This window comes from Elephas maximus, chromosome 25, assembly GCF_024166365.1.
Source record: "Elephas maximus indicus isolate mEleMax1 chromosome 25, mEleMax1 primary haplotype, whole genome shotgun sequence".
In the NCBI taxonomy this organism is placed as follows: Eukaryota; Metazoa; Chordata; class Mammalia; order Proboscidea; family Elephantidae; genus Elephas; species Elephas maximus.
Genome location: NC_064843.1, coordinates 43,200,656 through 43,223,422, shown reverse-complemented (window position 1 = coordinate 43,223,422; position 22,767 = coordinate 43,200,656).

Below are 22,767 nucleotides of genomic sequence, written 5' to 3'. Positions count from 1 at the left end.
GTACAAGTGTCATTTCCTCAGGGTTGCAATTTTAGAAAGAGTCATAGATGGATAGATAGATAGACATACAGACAGACAGACAGATAACTGCTGTGTGTAGACTCCAACTCATGGCGAAACACCGCCCAGTCCTTCAACATCCTCACTATTGCTGGTATGCTTGAGTCCACCATTGTGGCTGCTGTGCCGGTCCATCTCATCAAGGGTCTCCCTAGCCCTGGTTGGCCCCCTACTTCACCAAACATGATGTCCTCTTCTAGCGACCGATCCCTCCTGATAATGTGTCCAGAGGGAGTGAGTTGGACGATGTTCTGTTGTGATCCATAAGGTTTTCACTGGCTAAGTTTTGGGAGTTAGATCATTTGATCTTTCTTCCTAATCTGTCTTAGTCTAGAAGCTCCACTGAAACCGGTCCAGCATGGGTGACCCTGCTCGTATTTGAAATTCCAGTGGCGTAGCCTCCAGCGTCGTAGGAGCACAGAAGCCAGCACTCTATAACGAACTGACAGAGGGATGGTGAACACATAGTCATGGGTGTATTTTATTAATCTGGGTTCCTCACTAACCTTTGAGCACCACAAGGGCAAAATTAATGCTGGGTTTTGCTCACCATTGCACCCCCTGTTACCAGCACAACAGTTGTGGAATGCAGAAGAAGACAAGGGGTCTCTAGGGGAAAATTGAGAAAGGAGGCCCATGGTGGTGCAAACCACTGGGCTAGATGACCTGTTGTTGTTAGTTGCTGTCGAGTTGCCGCTGACTCATGGTAACCCCATGTGTGAAGGAACAAAACTCCCTCCAGTCTTGCACCATCCCCATGGTGGGCTGCAGGTCAGGTCATTGTGATACATAGGGTTTTCACTGGACGATTTTCTGTAGTAGATTGCCAGGCCTTTATTCCTAGTCTGTCTTAGTCTGGCAGTTCTGCTGAAACCTGTTCAGCATCATAACAACATGCAAGTCTCCACTGATAGATGGGTGGTAGCTGCACTTGAAGTGCATTGGCCAATAATCAAACCTCGATCGCCCACATGGAAGGCTCGAATTCTACCACCGAACCGCCATGCCTTGAGATGGCCCATTACTAAGATTTTTTTTGATGCTCTTACTCAAAGGTTGTAATAGGAAGCCCTCTTCCTCTGCTGTATCCTACACTCCTTACCCACTGACATCAGGATAACCCTGGCTGGTGAGTTAGCTCTCTGGGGTCTTCTTACCCCAAAATCTCTAAGCTTTAGCAAGTCCCTAACTTCGAGAACAAATGGTAATCATTATTTCCAGGCATATCCCTTAGGAATTAAGATACAGTTTTCCTTTCACCCCCTGACGTTTTATTATGAAAAAATTTAAACCTACAGAAAAGTTGAAAGAATAGTGCCATGAACAACCGTCACCTAGATTCACTCATTGTAGACATGTTGCCAGTTTGTTTTATGTTTCTCTTTATGGATGTATATGCTTTCTTTCTCTTATTGAACCAATTGAAAATAAGTTACAGACCTAGTGACATTTTGCCCTTAAATACTTCACCACGTACTTCCTAAGAACAGGGACAATCTCTAACATAATTGCAATACTGCTATCACAGCCAAGACATTTAACATGTGTACAAAAGTTTAACATACAGTCTATGTTTAAATTTCTCTATGTTTCCCAGCAATGTCTTTTATAGCTTGTATATACATACATGTCCAGACTCCAATAAAGGGTCACACACTGGATTTAGTTGTCATGTCTACTCATTCTCCCTTGATCTGGTGGTTTCTCCACTTTGGTGTAGTCTTCACAACTTGAACATTTTGTAGGGTCTGGACTGCTGTCTCATGGAATGGCTGAACCTGTATTGATTATTACATTGTTAGTTGAAAAACAGTAGTTTTTTGGTCTATCATTTCTTCTGTGTTCATTAACAGGCAGTCTTTTGTAAAGAATTGTTTTCCCTAACATCTCCCTCCTCCTCCTCCTTTTTTAAAATTAAAAAAAATTTTTTATTGAATTGCTATGATCTCATGGTTCCTTTTTAACCCAGTGTGTTATAACTTAGTACTGCCCTTATCTTTTTATTCTTTTTTAATTCAATGTGCTATAGCATATTTTAAAAAGCAAACCAGTTGACGTCAAGTTAGTTCCGACTCATGGCAACCCCACGTGTGTCAGGGTAGAACTGTGCTCCATAGGGTTTTCAGGGGCTGATTTTTCAGAAGTAGACCGCCAAGCCTTTCTTTCGAGGCACCTCTGGGTGAGCTGAAACCTCCAGCCTTTCGATTAGCAGCCAAGCACTTAACCATTTGCACCATATTATTATGATTTCGATACTCAGATTCTTCCAAATTTGGCCAGTAGGAGCCCTTTCAAACCAGGTCCTGTGATCCTGTGTCTTTTTGGTATGACCCCATTCTTATACCACGTTCTTGCTTTCTGGCAAAAGATGTTCCAGGATCACCTTGTTCTCACCCTCCTCCAGTCCCTGAATGAGCCATTTCTCCACACATCCCCGCCTCCTTTTCTTTTAGAGTGGCATTTAGAAACTAAGATCTGTGTGCCAGGTGTGCTCATTGACCTGAATTCTATTTGATATAGAATGTATGTGGATTAGAAGGGACAGGCTCATTTATGAGAATTACATAATTTTCCAATCTTGTTTACTTAAAAATGTGGGCTAGATTCCATCTTGGGTCCCTGATTAGATTTGCATCAGTAGCGTCTGTCCCTGTGTGTTTTCCTGCTTTCTTCCTTTGAGAAGTCAGACATTTGACACTATTAACATCTTGTTGGACAGAGCCCTGTTAACCAATTGCTACAGAGGATCTTCCAGCTAAGAACAGCTTGGTAGAAGTAGTGAGGTGGCTGTGAGGGTTAGTTCATTAATTATGCAAGAATGCAGACTTGCATAATAACTGGCAGTCTCGGATAAGAGAAAGATGCAAGGCATCTTTCAGGGGCATGGTTGGTTCAGAAAATCCAGGGTCCCAGGAAATGTCAGGCCAAGAGACAGAAGGTGGCTCATCCACCTTCCCCCCACCCCCTCGCCTCCACTGGCCCCAGCTTTGTCCTGAGAAGGTTGTCGACTTTCTCTCCATCCTGCTCCTACAGCATCTCACCTTGTTAAAACAGCTTTGCTCCGAGAGGATTTGTTAATTGATCCGGCACTGTGTCGCCATGGCAACATATTTATGTATTTCAAATGCGATGAGCCGAGGGGGCCAGGATTTTAAAGACTGCTTTACCCAGTGTCCTAGCTAGCGATTAACAAAGAATTATGTTGTAGAACACAGGCGGGGCTGGTTGGTGCCCGGGTAAAGAACCCTTAGAGACCTAATGTCCTTTCGAAGAGGCTTGGAGTCCCTGGGTTGTACATAGAGTTAACCTCCTCAGCTGCTAACTGAAAGGATGGTGGTTTGAGTTCACACAGAGATCTGTTAGAAGAAAGCCCTGGTGATTTGCTTCTGAATATTCTGTAATTGAAAACTCCGTGGAGCACAGTTTTACTCTGACACACATGGGGTTGCCATGAGTCAAAGTTGACTTGATGGTAACTAGTAGATTCTATTACAGATTGGGGACCAGCAGACTCCTCTTAGATCCACGGGACCCATTTACGACCTCCCGGGGCCATTAAAGGAAACCCTAGTGGCATAGTGGTTAAGTGCTACAGCTGCTAACCAAGAGGCTGGCAGTTCGAATCCGCCAGGCGCCCCTTGGGAACTCTATAGGGCAGTTCCACTCTGTCCTATAGGGTTGCTATGAATCAGAATCGACTCGACGGCAATGGGTTTTGGTTGGGGCCATTAAAATAGAAACCCAAAGGGGTTGTAGAGTGTGCACTTCCTTCTCCCACAGAGCCACAGAGCTGGCTGCATGCGGCCTGTCAGGGTGGGTGGGAGGATGAGGAGGCTGGGACAAGCGAGGAATATCAAGGAGAAGTGGAGGAAGAAGCAGGGTTTCCTCCTTTCTCCTCTCCAGGGTCCCTCGGTGGTGCAAACGGTTTGTGCTTAACTACTGACCTAAAGGTTGGTGGTTGACGCCTACCCAGTAGCACCACAGAACAAATACCTGGTGATCTACCTTCATAAAGATTTTAGACATGAAAACCCTATGGAGCCGTTCTACTCTGCAACGCATAGAGCTGCCATGAATTGACTCTATGGCTACAGTTTGGTTTGGGGGACTTTTTTTCCTCTCCTCTCCTACCTCATGCATTCATTCAACAATTTGGGGGGGGAGCGGCCAAAGATACAGAGAGTTGAGTGACTCACCCACCTTAGTTCCTGGGACAGGCGCTGGTCCATAAAGGACCTCGCTCTTGTTTCATCTCATTAAACTTAGTTTAATTACTCCTTCGCACTCCTGATTCTGCACGTATTTTCCTCTCCATTACAGTTTTTTTTTTTTTAATGCAATATTGTATTGCGTTTTTGGTGAAAGTTTACACAGCAAATTAGGTTCCCATTTAACAATTTTTATACATATTGTTCAGTGACATTGGTTACTTTTCCCGTTATAGGCGTTTTAAGTCAGGTTTCCTTGGAGCAGAGCCCAAGACGGGGATTCCTGTGCAAGTGACTTGCTGAGGGAGGCTCTCAGGAAACACTGGTTAGGTGAGCAGGAGACGGAAGGGACTAAGCGAAAGGGTGGGCTCAGGTGAAGTCTAGCTTCAGCCTGCTCCCACGGAGCTCTGGAGCGTAAGTAGCATCACAAAGTATTGCCCTTCCCTGCTCACCTGACCTTGAGGCAAAAAGTGCCAGATGTCATCTGTGGAGTGGAGGGGAGCTACCAAGGCAGCTTTCATCATCTGAGGTCAATTCTCCAAAAAAGTAGGGCAGCTTCTAGACACTAGCAGGTCTTACGGATTGAATCGTGCACCCCAAAAAGAAAATGTGTGTTGGAATACTAACCTCTATACCTGTGGATAAGAAGCCCTGTTGGCACAGTGGTTAAGGGCTTGGCTGCTGTCATGGATTGAATTGTATCCCCCCAAAATATGTGTCAACTTGGTTAGGCCATGATTCCTAGTATCGTGTAGTTGTCCTCCTCTGTGTGATCGTAACTTTCCTGTGTTGTAAATCCTTATCTCTGCCTGTAGTTAATGAGGCAAGATTAAAACCACACCCAGTGCTGTCGAGTCGATTCCGACTCATAGCGACGCTATAGGACAGAGTAGGACTGCCCCACAGAGTGCCCAAGGAGTGCCTGGTGGATTCGAACTGCCGACTCTTTATTAGATTATGTTAAAGGAGATTAAGGTGGGATTGTAACATCCTCACTAAGGTTACATCCCTGATCCAATGTAAGTGGAGTTTCCCTGCGGTGTGGCCTGTACCACCTTTTATCCCTCAAGAGATAAAAGGAAAGGAAAGCAAGCAGAGAGGGGGGATTTCATACCACCAAGGAAGCAGTACCCGGAGCAGAGCATGTTCTTTGGGCCCTGGGTCCCTATGCCAGAGAAGCTTCATGACCAGGGGAAGATTGATGATAAAGACCTTCCTCCAGAGCTGGCAGAGAAAGAAAGCCTTCCCCTGAAGCTGATGCCCTGAATTTGAACTTGTAGCCTACTAGACTGTGAGAGAATAATAAATTTCTCTTTGTTAAAGCCATTAACTTGTGATATTTCTGTTATAACAGCACTAGATAACTAAGACAGCAGCTAATCAAAAAGTTGATGATTTGAACCCACCAGCCACTCTGCAGGAGAAAGCTGTGGCATTCTGCTTCCGTAAAGATTTACAGCCTTGGAAACCCTATGGGGGAGTTCTACTCTTTCCTATAGGGTCACTATGAGTAGGAATAGACACGGCAATGGGTATACCTGTGGACATAATCCCATTTGGGAATAGAGTTTTTCTTTGTTGTGTTGATGAAGCTATATCAGTGGAGGACGTGTCTTAAGCCAATCTCTTCTGAGTTATAAAAGATCAGATAAGGCGCAGAAGCAAGGAAACATACATGGGGGAAGACAGATGCCAAGCCATGAGAACCAAGGAACAGAAGCTGAAAAGAGATAAAGGCCTAATTCCAGAGCTCACAGAAAGAGCCTTCCCCTAGAGCTGGTGCCCTGAATTTGGACTTCTGGCTCCTAAACTGTAAGAATATTAATTTCTGTTCCTTAAAGCCACCTACGAAGACAGCAGCCAATACCTGAAACAGTTGGAAAGATGGGGACTCCAGAATAAACGGCATCTGGTGAGGCACTGACAGCTACAGTAGACAATCACTCTAGTGTGTTTAATGTTCATGTGTGTGTATGTCATTGTAAAATATTTAATGCTCATTCAACAAATATTCATTGGCTTGGTGCTATTCTAAGAGCAGAAGGTTGTAATTGTGGTGAAAACAGACAGTGTCCCTGTCCTCAGGGTGCAGTCAAATGGAGGAAATAGATATTAAACAACTACTCCCAAATAAATATTAGTAACTAATCTGTGGTAAGTGCTGAGAAGGAGAAACTCAGGTCAACAAGAGATCATAATGGAAGGCCAGATGTACCATGGGGTGTAGGGAAAGGCCTCCTTGAGGATGGGGATTTATGGCTATGATCCAAGATGAATAGGCATTAACTAAGCAAAGAATGGGAGGAAAAATGTTCTAAACAGAGCGAGTGTTGTTGTTGTTGTTATGTGCTGACGAGCCAGCTCTGACTCATAGCGACCCTATGAACAACAGAACGAAACACTGCCCGGTCCTGAGCCATCCTCACAATCGTTGTTATGCTTGAGCTCATTGTTACAGGCACTGTGTCAATCCACCTCATTGAGGGTCTTCCTCTTTTCCACTGACCCTGTACTCTGCCAAGCATGGTGTCCTTCTCCAGGGACTGATCCCTCCTGACAACATGTCCAAAGTATGTAAGACGCAGTCTTGCCATCCTTGCTTCTAAGGAGCATTCTGGCTGTACTTCTTCCAAGACAGATTTGTTCATTCTTTTGGCAGTCCATGGTATATTCAATATTCTTCCCCAACACCACAATTCAAAGGCATCAATTCTTCTTCGGTCTTCCTTATTCATTGTCCAGCTTTCACTTGCATATGATGCGATTGAAAATACCATGGCTTGGGTCAGGCACAACTTAGTCTACAAGGTGACATCTTTGCTCTTCAACACTTTAAAGAGGTCCTTTGCAGCAGATTTACCCAATGCAACGTGTCTTTTGACTTCTTGACTGTTGCTTCCATGGCTGTTGACTGTGGATCCAAGTAAAATGAAATCCCTGACAACGTCAATCTTTTCTCCATTTATCATGATGTTGCTCATTGGTCCAGTTGTGAGGATTTTTGTTTTCTTTATGTTGAAGTGCAATCCATACTGGAGGCTGTGGTCTTTGATCTTCATTAGTAAGTGCTTCAAGTCCTCTTCACTTTTAGCAAGCGAGGTTGTGTTGTCTACATAACGCAGATTGTTAATAAGTCTTCCTCCAATCCTGATGCCCCATTCTTCTTCATATAGTCCAGCTTCTTGGATTATTTGCTCAGCATACAGATTGAATAGGTATGGTGAAAGAATACAACCCTGACGCACACCTTTCCTGACTTTAAACCAATCAGTATCCCCTTGTTCTTTCGGAACAACTGCCTCTTGATCTATATATATAAAGGTTCCTCATGAGCACAAATAAGTGTTCAGGAATTCTCATCCTTCCCAATGTTATCCATGATTTCTTATGATCCACACAGTCGAATGCCTTTGCATAGTCAACAAAACACAGGCAAACATCCTTCTGGTATTCTCTGCTTTCAGCCAGGATCCATCTGACATCAGCAATGATATCCCTGGTTCCATATCCTCTTCTGAAACTGGCCTGAATTTCTGGCAGTTCCTTGTTGATATACTGCTGTAGCCATTTTTGAATGATCTTCAGCAAAATTTTGCTTGCGTGTGACAATTATGATATTGTTCTATAATTTCCACATTGGGTTGGATCACCTTTCTTGGGAATAGGCATAAATATGGATCTCTTCCAGTCAGTTGGCCAGGAAGCTGTCTTCCATATTTCTTGGCATAGACGAGTGAGCACCTCCAGCGCTGCATCCGTTTGTTGAAACATCTCAGTTGATGTTCCATCAATTCCTGGAGCCTTGTTTTTCGCCAATGCCTTCAGAGAAGCTCGGACTTCTTCCTTCAGTACCACTGGTTCCTGATCATATGCGACCTCTTGAAAAGGTTTAACATTGACTAATTCTTTTTGGTATAATGGCTCTGTGTATTCTTTCCATCTTCTTTTGATGCTTCCTGAGTCATTTAATATTTTCCTCACAGAATCCTTCACTATTGCAACTCAAGGCTTGAATTTTTTCTTCAGTTATATCAGCTTGAGAAACTCCAAGCGTGTTCTTCCCTTTTGGTTTTCCATCTCCAGCTCTTTGCACATGTCGTTATAATACTTTACTTTGTCTTCTCGAGAGGCCCTTTGAAATCTTCTGTTCAGTTCTTTCACTTCATCAATTCTACCTTTTGCTTTAGCTGCTCAAAGTTTGAAAGCAAGTTTCAGAGTCTTCTCTAATATCCATCTTGGTCTTTTCTTTCTTTCCTGTCTTTTCAGTGACCTGTTGCTTTCTTCATGTATGATGTCCTTGATGTCATTCCACAACTCTTCTGATCTTCGGCCACTAATGTTCAGTGCGTCAAATCTGTTCTTCAGACAGTCTCTAAATTCAGGTGGGATATACTCAAGGTCATATTCTGGCTCTCGTGGACTTGCTCTGATTTTCTTCAGTTTTAGCTTGAACTTGCATATGAGCAGTTGACGGACTGTTCCGCAGTCGGCCCCTGGCCTTGTTCTGACTGATGATATTGAGCTTTTCCATCGTCTCTTACCACAGATGTAGTCATTTTGATTCCTGTGTGTTCCATCTGGTGAGGTCCATGTGTATGTATAGTCACTGTTTATGTTGGTCAAAGAAGGTATTTGCAATGAAGAAGTCGTTGGTCTTGCAAAATTCTATCATTCGATCTCTGGCATTGTTTCTATCACCAAGGCCATATTTTCCAACTACTGATCCTTCTTCTTTGTTTCCAACTTTCACATTCCAATCACCAGTAACTATCAATGCATCGTGATTGCATGTTCGATCAATTTCAGACTGTAGCAGCTGATAAAAATCTTCTATTTCTTTATCTTTGGCCCTACTGGTTGGTGTGTAAATTTGAATAATAGTCGTATTAACTGGTCTTCTTTGTAGGTATATGGATATTATCCTATCACTGACAGCGTCGTACTTCAGGATAGATCTTGAAATGTTCTTTTTGATGATGAATGTGGAGGGAATAGCATGAGCAAAGTCCTGATGCAGAAATTAGCCCTGTGAGCTCATGGAACTGAAAGAAGTTGAGGGTGGCTGGAGCACAGTGTGCAAGGGGGCGAGGGCATGAAAAAAGCAAGCAAGAGGACACGTAGCAGAGGATGCTGGCCATATAGGATGCTGGTTAAGGATTTAGAGTTATTGCCAAAGTTCAATGGAAACCCATTGAAGGCTTTGAGCTGGGAAGTGACTATGGCAGCTCAAGTGGAGAAGGAAGGAATGGAAGTTGGAGACGTTGTGAAGAGAGATGTCAGTGGCCTGGACTAGAGAGGTGGCATCGGAAGTGAGGAGATCCCCTGTGCAAAGTCTATTTCAGAGGAAATAGCCACAGGATTTGTTGGTGGTTTTGGTGTGGGAGTGGGGAGCTGAGGGAAAGGCAAGAGTCAAGAGTGACTCCCATGTGGATATAGGTTCTGGGGGGGAGATGTTGGGCAGGCAGCTGGGAGTAAGTGTTTAAAGCTCAGGAGATTGGGCTGACATGTAAGTCTGGTGGTCCTCAGGATGCAGGTGATATTTGGAACTCAGGGAGAAAGTACAGCTAGAGAGGAAATGAAAAGAGGGAGCAAGGCCCAGGCAGAGGAGGGGAAGCCAGGAAAGTTTCAGAAGCAGAAACCAGAGAGTTAGAAGGCTCACAAGAGCATGGCATCGATGAACCCAGTAGAGGAGGCTTTGAGAAAGAGGGTGATCAAGCAAAGGGAAGTCTGTAGGGTGATGGGATCAATCAGGCCTTTGGATGCAACTGCAGGGAGGGGCCAAGGGGTGCTGACTGATGGGCTGGTGGAGTGGGGAGGGCCGCACTGGGCTTTCTGTGGGTGATAAGGGGATGCAGACAGTGACAAAGGCACAAAGGTGGGAAGAAAGGGCAGCATCTGGCCTGGAATCAGGGAGGGAATTCTTTTTAGGATGGGGAGGTGTTTGGATGTTGGGAAGAAGGAGAGTATGGGAGAGGTCGAGGGTAGAGCAGAGAGGGGGTTGTTACTATAGGAAAGTCTCTACAGAGGTGGGAGTGGGTGGGCGACCCATCACTGTTTATTTGGCTTATGTTCGGCCCATCAACGGCGGGTCCTGCCCAAGGTAGCTGAAGAGCAAGGAAGGAGGGATGACAGCATTTAAAATGGTGTCCAGTCCAGAGTCCAGGAAAAGAGTAGTCAGCTGCCTCTCACCCTCCTTACTACCCCTGCATCCTCGGTCCTGTTCTCCACTGCTGACCCTGGGCAACGGTCATCACACCTCAGATAGTACTTAGGAATACTGCTCTTTCCGTCTGTGCCCTTCCCTCTTCCCAGACACAGCTTCTTCATGCTACCTTTGGGCTGCCTTCAGGATGACATCATCCAAAATACTGTTGTTGTTGTTGTTGTTAGCTCCTGTCAAGTGGGGCCCGGACTCATGACTACCCAGTGCCCAATGGAATGTAATGCTGCCTGGTCCTGCAACATCCCCATGATCAGCTGTGGATCAGATTGCTGTGACCCATAGGTTCTTCACTGGCTGATTTTCAGAAGTAGATTGTCAGACTGAGACAGACACGGTTAACTGTGCTGGCAGTACAAAAGAGCCCATAAAAGATTACCATCTAGAAGTTGGGTAAACAGGAACCACACCCTGTCAACATGAGATAAGGTTGAACCAATCCACGAATTACTATATCCTTCTTAAAAAAATTTTTTTTTCATAGTGTTTTTCTAGTCCCTTCCCCCTTTACAGGCTCCTGCATGTGCAGAAGAACAAGTGTGATTGCTGTTTAACCCTCAGCTCCTACTCACAGTGACTCCATGTACAACAGAAGGAAAAGCTGCCTGGTTCCACACCATCCTCATGATCATTGGCACCTTAGAGTCCATTGGGCAATACTCTGTCTTGATCACTAGTTGGCCCCCTACTTCACCAAACTCGATGTCCTCTTCTAGCAGTTGGTTTCTCCTGATGGTGTCCCCAGAGCAAGTGAGTTGGATGTTCTGTTGTGATTCATAGGGTTTTCACTGACTAATTTTTGGAAGCAGATCACCAGACTTTCCTTTCTAGTTTGTCTTGGTCTAGAAGCTGGCTGAAATCTGTCCACCATGGTGACCCTGCCAGGAGTTGAAATACCAGTGGCATAGCAGCATGCAAGCCACCATGGTACGTTAAACTGACAGATGAGTGGTAGAGATTTTTTCTAGATACTAGGAAATCTAACTCCATTAATAACATCTAAGGGGTGTGCAGCTGCTCATTTACCCTCTAAGACCTTGTATGGAGTGAGGACACAATGTGCAGTCCTTGGAGGAGCAGCAGCAGCATCTCCTAGGAGCTTGTTAGAGATGTCCAGCTTCCAAGTCAATTGTGAACTGCTCAGGGGTCCTGAAGGAGTAGGATCTGGAGAGAATATGTAGATACGTTACCTCCCAACAGACTCCCTGTCCTTCTCTCCTTGCAGCTTTAGCTCTGGCCCTGCTCCTTCGAGAGTGAGACTTTGATTCCCCAGGAAATCTCGCCCTCTAGTGATCTGCAGCCCGCCTAACTGCGGGCTCTGGACATCTTCCTTCTGCCTTCTTCTCCACAGCTGCCTACTTAGTTGCTGAGAGAGGGTTTAGTAGGGTTGTCAGTGTGAATCACACCTCTGCAGTCATCTGGCCCCTGTCCTGCTCAGCAACTTCAGAGTCAGCCTAGCCCATCAGGTAACCTCCCCCTCAGGCCCCAGATGCCCACTTCATCCCCTCCCCCTCCCATCACTGAAATAATGAAGCCCCACCAAATCCTGAGATGCAACTGCCAAACTTCCTTTGGCCACCAGCTTCCTGATTCTCAGTCATTGCCTTGACACCTCTCCCATGTTGTTGTTAGTTGCTGTCAAGTTGGCTCCAACTCATGATGACCCCATGCATGACAGAACAAAATGTTGCCTGGTTCTGCATCATCGTCATGATTCTTGGCATGTTTCAGTCCACTGTTGGGGCCATTACGTCAGTCCATTTCATGGAGGGTGATTTCCCTCACCTTTGCTGGTCCTCCGCTTTATCAAACACGATTTCCTTCTCTATCCGTCAGTCCCTCCTGATGACTCATCCAAAGGAAGTAAATCAAAGTCTTGGAAAATATTCTGTGATCCATAGGGTTTTCATTGACAATAATTTGGAAGTAGATAGTCAGGCCTTTCTTCCCAATCTGTCTTAGTCTGGAAGTTCTACTGAAACTTGTTCACCATAGGTGACCTGGGCGATATTTGAAATACCCGTGACATAGCTTCCAGCTTCATAGCAACACACAAGCCACCATAGTATGACAAACTGACAGACAGGTGGTGGACTTTTCCATACAGTCTCTAAATATTTCAAGGGCTGTCTTGATATGTAAAATACACTTAAAGCAAAATTTGTTGGAAGTCAATTTAATTTATCAAAGTGTTCCATTAGGGCACTTCTAGGAGTGGAAGAAAATCAAACAGCAACAGAACACATTTCACCGGAAAGGGGTTTTTCTCTGTTTAAGGCTCTATTGGAATTAGTGCCATTTTATAAAAGCGACAGCTTAGGCAGAGAGGCTCTAATGACGGCTTTAGCTGATTCGTAGTTTCCAAAGGAGCCCCGGTGGCGCAGTGGTTAAAGCACACAGTTTGAAGCCACCAGCTCTTCGGGAGAAAAAACCCTGGTGATCTGCTCCTGTGAAGATTACAGCCTTGGGGACCCTATGGAGCAGTTGTACTCTGTCCTACAGGCTCACCATGAGTTAGAATCGGCTCGCTGGCAGTGGGTTGGCTCTGGTTTTGGAACGGTTGTGGAATGTGGGAACTGAGGATGGAGAGGCTTGTTGGAACCTGTCCATTCCCAGACCTGGAACCAGAGAATCCTTTGAAGCTGCAGCTATCAGATGGCTTTGATCCTCCCAGGCCCCGAGATAAAGACGTGATGAGGGAAATGCTATTAGGGTTATTATTTATACTTAGTATAACTTACATTTGGGGCCTCTTTTGTGAAGTGCTGAAGGCGCTACTGATTTATCTGTAATTTCACTTCTCATTTGTATGTAACGACATCACTTCTGGGCAGAGGATGAAGGCTGGAAATAACCAGTTTTCTCCGAGCTACCAAAAACCCAAAACCAAAAAACAGTGTCGTCGAGTCGATTCCGACTCATAGCGACCCTACAGGACAGAGTAGAACTACCCCATAGAGCTTCCAAGGAGCGCCTGGTGGATTCCAACTGCCAGCCCTTTGGTTAGCAGCTGTAACACTTAACCACTACGCCGCCAGGGTTTCCCTCCAAGCTACAGTACTCATGAAATCAGGCCTAATGGGAGCATGTATTCCCTTTATGGTTTGGTTTTATGGGAAATTATGTCTTTAGTAGAAGCTCGTGTGCCTCACTAACCTAAGATGGTGGTTTTCAAGTGATATCGATCATGCTCCGCTATAGAGAGATTAAGTATGGAGAACACGTGGCTGGGAGCCACAGGGACCTTGGATGAAAGGCCTGGACTGTGTTTTTGCTGGAAGGTCTTCACTAGAAAAGGTGATTCAAAGCACAAAATGTGTCATCAGCATTATTAGCATTTATGGAGTAAAAAATCCATTGCCATCCAGTCAATTCCATCTCAGAGACCCTATAGGACAGGGTAGAACTGCCCCATAGAGTTTCCAAGGAGTGCCTGGTGGATTCAAACTGCCAGCCTTTTGGTTAGCACCCGTAGCACTTAACTACTACGTCATCGGGGTTCTCAATTACTTATGGAGTTCTCAGTGGAAAGGTGAGTTTCAAACTTGAGTGAACATTGGCATGACCTGGGGGACATGTTAAAGCCAGGATTGTAGGGCTTTATCATTTCTGATTCCACCAGGTGATCCTTGGAAACTCTATAGGGCAGTTCTACTCTGTTCTACGAGTTCTGATTAAGTAATTCTGGGGGTGGGGACTGAAATTTTGCATTTCTATCAAGAGATGCTGCTTTGGGAGCACACTTTGAGAACCACTGAAGTAGTACCCTGGGTCTCTAAGACCAAAGATTCTGAAAAACCTGTAATAGTTAGGTAAGATTATCCTAGATCGTCAAGGTTTTTTTTGTTGTTTTTTTTTTTTAACTTTGATTAGAATTATTTCAGGCTGTCCAAGTTGGGCTTAACTCAAGTAGACCAGAAATTCTGTTTGATGACTTAAAAAAAAAAAAATTCTATTTTTAAATAAGTACAGATACACAGGGAGTTTTGAAGAAATGTACAGGGAGGTTCTGTGCACACACCCTTGACCCAGACTTCCCAGTGTTAACATCTGGCAAACTACAGCATAACATCAAAGCCAGGAAACTGACATTGGTATAATCTGCAGAGTTTATTCAGATTTTACCAGTTATACATGCATTCGTGCGTGCGTGCATAAAGCTTTGTGCAGTTTTAGCCTTGCAAAACTATGACCGCTATCAAGACGGCCAACTGTTCTATTACCACAAGACCTCCTCATGTTGTTCCGTTATAACTATACCTACTCCTTTCTCTTTATCCCTAACCTCTGGTAACCACTAATCCTCTATAATTACGTTATTCCATACATGTTATATAAATGGAATCATGCAGTACATACCCTTTTAAGACTGGCTTTTTTCATTAGCTTAATTTCCTTGAAGTTCTTCTAAGTTCTTGTGTATATCAATGTCTATATCTATATATATTTTTTGCTGAGTAGTATTAGTGTCGTAAATTTCCTCTCAGCACTGCCTTTCATTGCATCCCACAAATTTTGGTGTGCTGTGTTTTCATTAGGGAAACCCTGGTGGCATAGTAGTGAAGTGCTACGTCTGCTAACCAAAAGGCCAGCAGTTTGAATCGGCCAAGTGCTCCTTGGAAACTCTATGGGGCAGTTCTGTTCTGCCCTATAGGGTCGCTAAGAGTCGGAATCAACTCGACGGCAGCGGATGTTTTCATTTTCGTTAAAAAAAAAATTTTTTTTCCTCTGAGATTTCCTCTTTGGCCCATGGATTATTTTGAAGTATATAGTTTAAAGCCAAGCATCTGGAGATTTTTTTGGTCCTTCTGTTATTGATTTCTAGTTTGATTTTATTATGGTCAAAGAATTACTCTGTCTGATGTCAACTCTTTTACATTTGTTAAGGCTTGTTTTATGACTCAGGGTATAGGCTATGTTGGTGAATGTCCCATAGGTGTTTGAAAAGCACGTGTATTCTGTGTTGCGTGGAGCTTTCTATAAAGGTCAGTTATCGATTACTGTGAGTGGGGTGTTGAAGTCTCCAACTGTAATAGAAGATTTACCTATTTCTTCTTTCAGCCCTATCAGTTTTTGCTTCATGAATTTTGAGGCTCTGTTGTTTGGTGCATACACATTTAAGATTGCTATCTCTTCTTGGTTGATTAATTTAAAAAATCTATTAATGTTTACCTGATAAATTTTTTGCCATCTTTTCAACCTATCTATGTTGTTATGTTTCAGGTGACTTTCTTGTAGACAGCATATAACAACCTGTTGCCATCGAGTCAATTCCTACTCACAGCAACCCTACAGGACAGGGTAGAACTGCACCACCAGGGCTCCAGACAGCAAACAGTCAGGTCTTTTTTTTTTTTTCTTAACTGCTCTGCTAGTCCCTCTCTTTTAATTGGGTTATTTAGATCATTTCCATTTAATGTCCTTATTGATATTTAGAGGAAACCCAGGTGGCGTAGTGGTTAAGTGCTATGCCTGCTAACCAAAGGGTCGGCAGTTCGAATCCGCCAGGCGCTGCTTGGAAACTCTAGGGGGCAGTTCTACTCTGTCCTATAGGGTCGCTATGAGTTGGAATTGACTCGACGGCACTGGGTTTGGCTTTTTTTTTTTTTTTAATTGATATTTAGAGCTTAAGTCTACCGTTTTGTTATTTGTGTTCTGTTTGTTCTCCCTGTTTCTTGTTCCTCTTTTCTTTTTCATGCCTTCCTGTGGGTGACTTGAACATTTTTTAGTGTTATATTTTGATTTATTTATAATATTTTTAGTATATAACTCTGTATAGATTTTTTTTAGTATCTGCTTTAGGTATTAGCCTGTATGTATGTTCTCACAGCCTACTGATGCCAATATTTTACCACTTTAAGTGAAGTGTGCAGCCCTGGTGGTGTAGTGGTTAAGAGTTCAGCTGCTAACCAAGAGGTCAGCAGTTCAAATCCACCAGCCATTCCTTGGAAACCCATCAAACTCAGTCAAGATGCTACTACAGTATCCTTCTGCTTTCTCATCAAGTAAGAGAAGGAAAAGTAAATAAAGTGTGTTAGTACTTTGATCTTGACATGGTATATATTATAAAGTATAATACCACATATCATAAAAACAAAAACCAAACCCACTGCCGTCGAGTTGAGTCTGACTCATAGCGACCCTACAGGACAGGGTAGAACTGCCTTGCAAACTCAAAATCACGGCCCATTGTGTAGGTACGTGTGCACAGAGTGGGACAGAGAGTTAAAAGCAAGGCCCAGGAGGTATGGTTGTTGGCATGTGGCACTCCTGGGAGCTGGACTTCAGGTACCTGCACTCTTGGTCTCCACCCTGAGTTGTGTGACTTTGAATGGACCACATGGCAAGGAATATCTCCCCAGCAACTCTGACCAGGTTCAGATACCCCTTCTTCTGTTTTCTAGACAACTTGCAATCCCCTTAGATTCTTGTGAAAACCAAAAAAACATAAGCTCCCTCCTCAAAATAATTGAGATGGAATTTCTCACCACCCAAATATGGTTGGAGCCCTGGTGGTGCAGTGGTTAAGACCTACGGCTGCTAATCAAAAGCTCAATAGTTCCAATCCACCAGGCACTCTTTGGGGCACTTCTACTCTGTCTTATGGGGTCACTATGAGTCAGAATCTACTCTATGGCAATGAGTTTTGTTTTTTCTTTTAAACATTAGTTATGCCTCCAGGTGTGAGGAGGCATAAAGCAACTGCTTCATTAGTCACAGGCGATTCACATGGGTCAGTTCTGACCTTACTGTTTCGGAAAATAACCTTAAAAGAAGACATAGGACAGGAAAAATATCTCCCCTACCCACCAGAGAAAAGAGATAACATATATCATCGCTTACATTTTTTTTCCGCAAGCACTTTCACTTTTAATCCTCACTTTAGGAAACTGATGTACAGGAAGCTGGGTGACCTTTCGGGGACTACTTCTTGCTGACAGAGGTGGCAGCCTCTCACTATTTTATTCTCCCAGTTAAAAGAGTCAATGGAATGAATCACAGGTTTTCTCTAAGTTGCTGCAGAATCAGGGCAGTTTTTGGTTCCAAGCAGGAGGGAGGAATTCAGGACCACAGCTCCTACTTTCATGTAAACTTTTATGCACAACTTGAACCTGATTTGGAAAATTTCAAGGCCACCAGGGACACAAGGAAGAAAGCATTTAATGAGCGCCTTTTCCTGTGTTCCAGGCTCTATGCTGAGTGCATTTTACTGGCATCTCATCTGTTATCTCCCTGTGGTGCTGGGTAGAAAGATGCAAAGGAGTCATTTCAAATGGAAAGGATCAAGTTGGGCTACAATGATCCAAATGCATTTTAAAAAGAACACGATGTTTTCCCTTTTATTGGAAGCCTGAGTCCGCTTCTCGGAGCCTTATAAAATGAGCCTTTTCTTTGGAATGCAGTGACTCCCGGGGTCTCCTAGGCAGGAAAAAAATCCTGGCTCTGTTTAGACCTTTCATCCCATGCAATGATTCCTCAAACCCTGCCAGTCCCGAGAGCCGCAACGGCTCCCTGCTGGCCTTGTGCTCTGGACAGAGTGTCATTGTATTCAACACTGTGATCTCCCTGCCAAAAACTAATCCACAGGCAGAGGCATCTTGAACAACACCCCCACCCCCATCCAGTCTGCACACCCTCAGATCTTTGAGTTGGAAAGAAACTGGAAAGGAGGGGGCATCTTCTGAGGCTGTCTGACTCAGGACGGTATGCGCTGAGATCACGCTGCCAAAAATAAATAGAAGCCTGGTCTTGATGCCTCTGTGGTGATAAAGCCAAAACCACAGTAATTCCTTTTTTTTCCAAAATTTATTGTGATAAAACATATATAACAAAACATTAGCCTTTGTAACCCTTGTAAGTGTACAATTCAGTGACATTAATTACATTTCACCGTACTGGGCAGCCATCACAACTCTCCATGTACGAGAGTTTCTCACCACCCCCAGCAGAAGCTCAATGTCCTTACACAGAAACTCCCATCCCCCCAGCCCCTGGTAGCCGCTACTAAACCTTTGACTCTACATATTTGCGTGTCCTGGGTGTTCTGTGTGAATGGGATCATGAAACCTTTGACTCTACATATTTGCGTGTCCTGGGTGTTCTGTGTGAATGGGATCATGCAACATTTTCCTTTTGTGCCTGACTTATTTTACTCAGCGTGATGTTTTCGGGGTCCATTCACATTGTAGTACGTAGGAGAACAAAAGCACTGCCGTTTCTTCACAACTCCGTGGAGGTCAAGTGCTCTGGCCAGGTCACGAGCCCCGGGTACTTCCAGGGAACTGGGCTGGTCCTTTGATGGTTTTTCCTGCCTTTGTGTGATTATTTGGAGGATTACGGTATGAGCTGGGGTGAGGTAATCTTCTGAGAAAAACCTGCTCAGTAGGCACCCTCCAGTGGCTGGTCCAGCAGAGTGCTCTTCTAGTTCTCAAGTAACAGTTACTGTTTACATCGCCCCAGAGAGTCCTCCAGCGTGACTGGTAGGCGCTGTGGGTAAGCAGAAAGAACCCTCACCCGAAAAATCCCAAACCCTGTACGTTCTAGGCCTGGGCTTGACTCGGTCAGGCAATATCCCCGTCCCACTTCTCTCTTTTCTCTCTCTCCTACCTCCAAATTATAGGAGAATAAGATTATGCGGCTTTGCATAAACATAATACTGCCTACTGCTTTTTTTTTTTTTTTTTTCCCTCCAAACACAGGTCAAGCTGAATTGCTGAATCTTTAGAGAGGCCGGCTATTGAAATCTCAGCATGACAATTTTGTTGCTGTGTTGTCAGTTGCCATCAAGTTGGCTCCGACTCATGCCATCCCATACACAATAGAACAAAATACTGCCTGACACTGCACCGTCTTCATGATCATTGGTACGCTGGAGTCCATTGTTGCGGCCACTGTGTGTTTTGAGTGCCCTCCAATCTAGTGGGCTCATCTCCCAGGACTATATTGGACAATACTCTGCTGTGATCCATAGGGTTTTCACTGGCTGATTTTTGGGAAGTACATTACCAGACCTTTGTTCCTAGTCTACTTACTCGACAGCAGCTAACAATAACATTATCCTCAGTTTACAGATTAAGTAACTGAGTTTCAGGGAGTTTCAATAACCTACCCCAGGTCATGGAAACCCTGGTGGCGTAGTGGCTAAGAGCTATCTATGGCTGCTAACCAAAAGATCGGCAGTTCAAATCTGCCAGGCGCTCCTTGGAAACCCTATAGGGCAGTTCTACTGTGTCCTATCGGGTCTCTATGAGTCGGAATTGGCTCGATGTCAATGGGTTTGGTTTTTTCGGTACCCAAGGTCATGAAGCTAGTCAGTGGCAGAGCAGGGCTTGAATTCAGTTTTGACACCATAGCCACATTGGAAATTGTTCTTGGCTTTCTCTCCCTGCTCTTGCTCTCCCCTCTCCTTCCCTCCTCTCCTCCCTCCTCCCCTCTCCCCTTGCAATCTTCTATCCTTTGGAAATCTCATGGATCCCAGAGATTTTGCTTTCCTGACTGCATGACTTCCTCTCAAAGCTCAGCTTTCAGCCTCCACCTGTTTCCTGAGTTCCAAATACATCACCACATTACTATTTTTGCCTTTAAAATACAGCCAACATCCTTTATTATTTCCTCAAAAGCCTAATTGTTGTCTTTTTAAAATTGTGGTAGGTATGTATATAACAAAATATTTGCCATTCTAACCTTTTTTAATGTGTACAATTCAGTGACATTAATTACATCCACCATGTTGTAAAACCATCACCAGCATCTGTTTCTAAAACTTCCCATCACCCTTAACGGAAACTCAGTACCTCCTAAGCAACGACTCCTCCTCTCCTCTTCACTCTGGCCCCTGGTAACCACTAAGGAACTTCCATCTCTGTGCATTTGCCTTTTCTAGATTTTTCGTGTAAGTGGGCTCATATGGAGTTCTGATGGTGTAGTGGTTAAGGGCTACGGAAAGCTACAGCTGCTAAACAGAAGGTTGGCAGTTCAAGTCCACCAGCCACTCCTTGGAAACACTATGGGGGCAGTTCTACTCTGTCCTTTAGGGTCACTGTGAGTCGGAATCAACTTGACGGCAACAGGTTTTTTTGGGGGAGGGGTATCATATAATATTTGTAAGTGACGTCTTTCACTTAGCATAATGTTTTCAAAGTCTATCCGTATTGTGGCATGTATCAGGACTTCATTCCCTTTTTATGACTGAATAATATTCCATTGTGTGTATTTACCATATTTTGTTTGTCCATGTATTTGTTGGTGGACATCTGGGTCGTTTACACCTTTTGGCTACTGTGAATAGCCAAACACCCCCCCCACATGTACAGCTTGCTGGTGGAGATCTCCCCCTTCAGGAGCTCTGCAGGTCCCATTGCTTCTCTCCCCTGCCCTAACCATGATCCTCAATTCTGGGACCACCTCTCTCCTCCCTGTCAGCTCTTAGACCTCCCTGCAGGTCTAGACTCAAGACCTCTCTTTATATTGGGCCATCCACCCCTGCTCCACTCAATCCAAACATCTGTCAGACTCTTCACTTTTGCATCTCAAATGCTGTTGAGTTTTGCTTCCCCTCCAATCTCACCTCTATTTGTCTAGGTCAGGCATGGTTACTGCTTGTCCCCATGACCACAAAGGGCTCGAACTCATTTTATTGCCTCCTGTTTTCCCTGCTCCAGCTAAACTCACCTGGTGATGCCAAATTATTTTTTAAGTAACAGAGCTCAAATTGTATTAAGAAAAGCTAACTCTTTCATAACACTGAAGGCCAGGCTCTATGCTTAGGTCTTTACCCTTTTAGTCCTCACAACAGCTCTATGAGTTAAAAAATTGCAGGTGGGAAACTGAGGCTCAGAGAGGCAAGGTAACTTGGCCTAGATTACACAGCTAATAGAAGGCAGGCGTGGGATTTGAATCTAAGCAGTTCAACTCCAAAGTGGATGCTCATAACCACTACAACACACTGTTCCATATCACACTTCTGCTCAAAAGCATTCAGTGGCTCCCCACTGCCCATGGGGTGCAGTGCAAACTCCTTCAAGGGTCCGTATGAGCTGGCCTCAACCTACCCACCCTGCATTAGATCCTCCTACCACCCTTTATGCTTCCAACGTGTCAATCCAAATGCCCTACTTGCGGCCCACTACACCCTCCCTGAGAGCTTCCCACCTTTGGCTTTTGCTAACATCAGCCCTGGACCAAGAATGCCCATCCCCTCGTTGTGTCACAGCCAAGCCATGCTCACCCTTTAAGACCTGTGTCAAATATCACCTCCTCCATGAGACTTGCCTGATCTTCCTCCAGGGCAGGTAGGAGCATCCCTTCCTCTGAACTTACTATTCTTCCCCCTGAACCTGCCCCATGGCCCCAGGCGCTCCCTCCTCTGCCTCACAGGTATGCTCTTGCTTGGGATCTGTTAGTAGATTCTGGGATACAGGAGATAGTTGGGTCATCTGTGCATCTCCTTTTGCATCTGCCCTAGGCTGTACACACAGCTGGGTCCCCAGCAACACTGTACAGCAAAACTGAGAGAGAAAATAACCATCAAAGGTTGTTTTAAGAATATCATCTTGGCAGCAGGTTTTACTGGGGGAAGGTGGGCCACCTGGGGGGGGGGTGCTAAAAACATCTCAAGGTAATTGTGGAGAGGCCAGGCCATCCCTAGTGATCGGTGATGGTGGTTATAGATGGTAGAGCAGGGAGACATGGATTTGAATCCAATTCTACCACTTGCTAGCTTTGAGACCTTGGACAAGTTGTTTAACTTCATCTATGAAATGGGTGATCACAATGATAAATACTTAGCTCAGTGCCTGGCACACTGACAGGGCTCATCAGATAGTAGCTCTCATCAAGTTAGCATATCCCAGTACAATGCTGCTCAAATTGGGGTCTGCAGACTGGCTACATCCTCCTCTTATCATCCTTAGAAAACGAAATTCCGGAGTCCTGCCCAGACCTACAGTATTGGAAACTCTGGGGGTGGACCTCAGGAAGTTGTGTTTTAACAAGGCCTCCAGGTGCTTTTTATGCCCTAGTTTGAGAAGCCCTGGGCTAGTAGCACAGATGTTATAACAATCATTAACCCACCAACCAAGCAGACGTAGTTGAGTCAATTCTGACTCATGTGTGTCTGAGTAGAACTGTGCTCCATAGGGTTTTCAGTTGCTGATTTTTGGGAAGTAGATCACTAGGCCTTTCTTCCAAGGTTCCTCTGGGTGGACTCTAACCTCCAACCTTTCAGTTAGCAGCCAAGCACATTAAGTTTCACGCCACCTATGACAACCATTACTAAGG